We start from the raw sequence: 5,890 nt of genomic DNA on the forward strand, positions 1-5,890 counted from the left end.
CTCCCTTGTCAGTCCCCTCTCGTAGATCCGAATGGCGGATAGTACGGAATCTTTTGCCTTAGTTACCATAAGTGACCATGCAGCTGTCTAGAATGAAATGATAATTAAATCAAGACCCTAAGCTGTCGGCAGGCGTTGATATGCAGTCGCACTGTCCTCTGTGCCCCCGGTGGCTCAGATGGATAGAGCGTCTGCCATGTAATCAGGAGATCCCGGGTTCGAGTCCCGGTCGGAGCACACATTATCCACTGTCCCCGTTGGTGTATATCAACGCCTGTCGACAGCTTAGGATATTGACGTAATTATCATTTCAAAATACAATGGGGTTGAAGCCCGACAATGTCCTTAGAAGAGGACTGAATCGTGCGCGGTTGTCAGCAGTGTCAACGATAGGTAAGAAGTTTGTTCTGTTGGGCATCGCATTGCAAACTGTCGTTTTCTAGCGCGAAATGTGATAAATGAATACCCTAAAAGAAGAGCTGATTTTATTGACACCCATTATGCCACCAGCTGATGCCTGTCAGTGACGATTCTAGCAGCGGCTGAAATGTTTTTCTTAGCCATCCATTAGAAAACCGCATGGTTTCAACGTTGGATGTCAAGGTTCTGACCTCCATCGCGGGGTCATCAAAAGATGGAGTGATGGCGTTGGTCAGAATTGTGATGCAATTTGGTGCCAATGTGACATCATTAACCCACCTCACATTTCATATCAACTTCTGAGGTGTGGCCTTTTCTCCTCATGTGTCGACACCTCGTTGTCTGAAGCGTCACAGAGAACCGCGCCTTTGCACTGTTACAGAGGAAGGTTGTAGGCATCTTTGACACAAATTTCAAATTTAGGCGTCGCAGTGAGAGACAATTACGGGATTTCAAAAAATGTCTTGCCCGCTACTCTAGCCTTCTGCCCGCAGGCGCTCGCCGCAGACATACAGATGGTATGGCCTCGTTCTTTCGCGATTTTCTTTGCGCACTGTCATCCCACTAGGTGTATGGTCCGTGGTGCTCGGTCCGTGGTGCACGGTGGAATATGACTCATAATCGTGGAAAGAATATCACTCCCTAGAAGATCACACGGAAATAGATTTTTGTCATTTTTTATATTTCTGGTGAAGTTCAGTAATGAAGTGTCTGTCCGCCAAAGCAGTTCGATACAACTCGAAAAAACTCTCGAGATAAATGCCTCTGAAGGTTTCCGAGGAAATATGACTTAGACTACTACACTGATCAGCCAAAAAATTACGACCACCTACCTAATAGTAGGAATTCTCAGCTTTCGCATGGACAACAGAGGTGACGCGTCGTGGCATGGAGGCAATGAGGCCTTGGTAGGTCACTGGAGAGAGTTGGCGCCACATCTGCACTCAGAAGTCATACAACCCCCGTAAATTCAGGGGAGGGAGGCGATGAACTCAGACGCCACGTTCATTCACATCCCAGATGTGTTCAGTTGGGTTCAGATCGGGCAAGTCGTGGGGAAAGCAAATAAACTGGAACTCGCCACTGTGTTGGCAACGGCCTTGCCGCAGTGGTTACACCGGTTCCCGTGAGATCACCGAAGTTAAGCGCTGTCGGGCGTGGTCGGCACTTGGATAGGTGACCATTCAGGCCGCCCTGCGCTGTTGCCATTTTTCGGGGTGCAATCAGCCTCGTGATGCCAATTGAGGAGCTACGCGACCGAACCGTAGCGGCTTCGGTTAAGAATAGCATTATAACGAACGAGAGAGCGGTGTGCTGACCCCACGCCTCTCCTATCCGCATCCTGCTCTGAGGATGACACGGCTGTCGGATGGCACCGGTAGGCCACTCGTGGCCTGAAGACGGAATGCTTTTAGTGCCACCGTGTTCCTCGAACCATTCCATCACACTCTTGGCCTTGTGACATGATGCATTACCTAGTTGGAAAATGCCACTGCCGTCGGGAAACTTGATCGTCATCAAGGGGTGCACGTGGTCTGCAAACAGTGTGTGCTACAATTATACTCCGCAAGCCACCCAACGGTGTGTCATTACCTCCCTTTCCTGTTCCAGTCGCGTATGGTTCGTGGGAAGAACGACTGCCGGAAAGCCTCTGTGCCCGCTCGAATCTCTCTAATTTTACATTCGTGATTTCCTCTGGAGGTATAAGTGGGGGGTAGCAGTATATTCGATACCTCATCCAGAAACGCACGCTCTCGGAACCTGGACAGCAAGCTACACCGCGATGCAGAGCGCCTCTCTTGCAGAGTCTGTCCCTTGAGTTTGCTAAACATCTCTGTAACGCTATCACGCTTACCAAATAACGCTGTGACGAAACGCGCCGCTCTTCTTTGGATCTTCTCTATCTCCTCTGTCAACCCGACGTGGTACGGATCCCACACTGATGAGCAATACTCAAGTATAGGTCGAACGAGTGTTTTGTAAGCTATCTCCTTTGTTGCTGAACTACATTTTCTAAGCACTCTCCCAATGAATCTCAACCTGGCACCCGCCTTACCAACAATTAATTTTATATGATCATTCCACTTCAAATCGTTCCGTACGCATACTCCCAGATATTTTACAGAAGTAACTGCTACCAGTGTTTGTTCCGCTATCATATAATCATTTAATAAAGAATCCTTCTTCCTATGTATTCGCAATACATTACATTTGTCTATGTTAAGGGTCAGTTGCCACACCCTGCACCAAGTGCCTATCCGCTGCAGATCTTCCTGCATTTCGCTGCAAATCGAGTGACTCCTTTTCACAAGCACTACGTATTTGTACCTCAGTTCGAAAAGATACCAAGCGGCAATAGCAGCCAATTTATCCTCCGCCCCACGTGCTGAGTTCGAGACAAATGTTCTCGACATTCCAGCAGCGAGCCATCACCGTGTGGGAGCGAATCCCTAGCCAGAACGCGGCGCAGCCCCGAGCGCCTCTGTGAGATCTAGCGCCGCGTCGCGCGCAGATACGCCGATAATCACAGTTAATTAACAGGCGCGCACTCGCTGATGCCGCGTCTGTCGTAATTAACCCCGCTACGCTCCCAGCCACTTCTGAACGCAGTCCCCGCGGATCCATTCTCCGGCTCTGCCGAGCGAGTACTACGCCTCAGCCCCTTGTGCTGGCGGCTTCTGCGGCGTCTCTAGCGACAGGAAGTCACTCATAATCCGCCACAGCTCACGTCGCATGTCAGACCTTCCCGGACCGCCGCGTACTCATCGGCGGCGAACAGCTATCATTAATTTCGTTGTGGATGATATTTCAACGTAGCTCAAGAAGCACGCAGCGAAGAGACGATAGATGTCTAACATAAGAAACTTTCCACAGCTACTGGTCGACTTGTAATATTCTCTATACACTACTAGCCATTAAAACTGCTACACCAAGAAGAAATGCAGATGATAAACGGGTATTCATTGGACAAATATACTATACTAGAACATGTGATTACTTTTCACGCGATTTGGGTGCATAAATCCTGAGAAATCAGTACCAGAACAACCACCTCTGGCCGTAATAACGGCCTTGGTACGCCTGGGCACTGGGTCAAACAGAGGTTGGGTGGCGTGTACAGGTACAGCTGCCCATGCAGCTTCAACATGATACCACAGTTCATCACGAGTAGTGTCTGGCGTATTGTGACGAGCCAGTTGCTCGGCCACCATTGACCAGACGGCTTTAGTTGGTGAGAGATCTGGAGAACGTCCTGGCCAGGGTGGCAGCCGAACATTTTCTGTATCCAGAAAGGCCCACACAGGACCTGCAACATGCGGTCGTGCATTATCCTGCTTAAATGTAGGGTTTTGCAGGGATGGAGTGAAGGGTAGAGCCACGGGTCGTAACACATCTGAAATGTAACGTCCACTGTTCAAAGTGCCGTCAATGCGAACAAGAGGTGACCGAGACGTGTAACCAATGGCGCCTCATACCATCCCGCCGGGTGATACGCCAGTACGACGATGACGAATACACGCTTCCAATGTGTGTTCACCGCGATGTCACCAAACACTGATGCGACCATCATAATGCTGTAAACAGAACCTGGATTCATCCGAAAAAATGACGTTTGGCAATTCGTGCACCCAGGTTCGTCGTTGAGTACACCATCGCAGGCGCTCCTGTCTGTGATGCAGCGTCAAGGGTAACCGCAGCCATGGTCTCCGAGCTGATAGTCCATGATGCTGCAAACGTCGTTGAACTGTTCGTGCAGATGGCTGTTGTCTGCAAATGTCCCCATCTGTTGACCCAGGGATCGAGACGTGGCTGCACCATCCTTTACAGCCATGCGCATAAGATGCCTATCATCTCGAGTGCTAGTGATACGAGGCCGTTGGGATCCAGCACGGCGTTTCGTATTACCCTCCTGAACGCACCTATCCCTTATTCTGTTAACAGTCTTTGGATCTCGACCAACGCGATCAGCAATGTCGCGATACCATAAAGCGCAATCGCGATAGGCTACAATCCGACTTTTATCAAAGTCGGAAACGTGATGGTAGGCATTTCTCCTTCATACACGAGGCATCACAACTACGTTTACCAGGCAACGCCAGTCAACTGCTGTTTGAGAAATCGGTTGGAAACTTTCCTCATGTCAGCACTTTGTAGGTGTCGCCATCGGCGCCAAACTTGGGTGAATGCTCTGAATAGCCAATCATTTGCATATCATAGCATCTTCTTCCTGTCGGTTAAATGCGCGTCTGTAGCACGTCATCTTCGTGGTGTAGCAATTTTAATCGCCAGTAGTGTACTTAAACCTAACTAACCTAAGGACATCACACACATCCGTGCCCGAGGCAGGATTCGAACCTTCGACCATAGCGGTCCGCGGTTCCAGACTGAAGCGCCTAGAACCGCTCGGCCAGCACGGCCGGCCATCTTTGTTGGTACCGTGATAGCGTTGACATACTCTTCCACAAGCTTGCGCTGGGTACCTCGCCGTCTGCTAGAAGGCTACAAAGAGCGACGAAGGACTATCTGTGCGGAGTTTCTCACGAGTTACGAGGGGGATCGTGAGAATATTTTGTCGAACATAGTTACGGGTGACGAAACATGTGTTCCCACTTCGAACTGGAAACAAAACTGCAATCCATGGAGTGACGCCACCCTGTAACAATATTATTGATATTACCTATACTATTCTTATCCGTCTTCTTTGTCAGTTTCACTTGATGGCATATCTGTCCCAACTACGCACTTTGTAAATGTTGTAGTCATTATTTGTGATGGTTTAGATAACTGAAATTAATGTATAGATATAATGTCGGACGTCATGTGCTGCAAAAGAATTAAAATGTTATACAATGAATCGCCAAAGAAACTGGTATAGGCATGTGTGTTCAAATACAGAGATATGTAACAGGCAGAATATGGCGCAGTTATTAGGTGGGTTACAGTTGCTACAGTGGATTGTTATCAAGGTTTAAGTGAGTTTGAACGCGATGTCATAGTCGGCGCAAGAGCTACGGGACACAGTATCTTCGAGGCAGCGACGAAGAGATTTTCCCGTACGTCCATTTCACACGTTTACCGTGAATATTAGGAATCCGGTAAAAACACCAAATCTCCGACATCTCTGCAGCCGGGAAACGATCCTGTAAGAACGAGACTAACGGTGGCTGAAGACCCTTTCACAAATTGCTGCAGATTTCAGTGATGGACCATCAATAAGTGTACGCTTGCGAACCATTCAACGAAACATCATCGATTTGGGCTTCCGGAGGTGAAGGCCCACTCGTGTACCCTTGATGGTTGCATGACACAAAACCTAACACCTCGCCTGGGGCCCCAAACCCCGGTATTGGACTGTTGATGACTGGAAACATGAGTGTCGTTTCAAATTGTATGTAGCGAATGGGCGTGTACGGGTAAGGAGACAACCTCACGAATCGCTGGGTGCTGAATGTCAGCATGGGACTGTTCA

The 5,890-nt window shown here is 49.0% G+C and overlaps 1 pseudogene; it reads left to right on the forward strand.

Moving 5' to 3' along the window:
• Positions 1-1,510: 1,510 nt before the first annotated feature.
• Positions 1,511-1,628, forward strand: LOC124556323 (annotated as a pseudogene).
• The last annotated feature ends 4,262 nt before the right edge of the window (positions 1,629-5,890 follow it).

Source organism: Schistocerca americana, chromosome 1 (assembly GCF_021461395.2).
Source record: "Schistocerca americana isolate TAMUIC-IGC-003095 chromosome 1, iqSchAmer2.1, whole genome shotgun sequence".
NCBI classification, from domain to species: domain Eukaryota; kingdom Metazoa; phylum Arthropoda; class Insecta; order Orthoptera; family Acrididae; genus Schistocerca; species Schistocerca americana.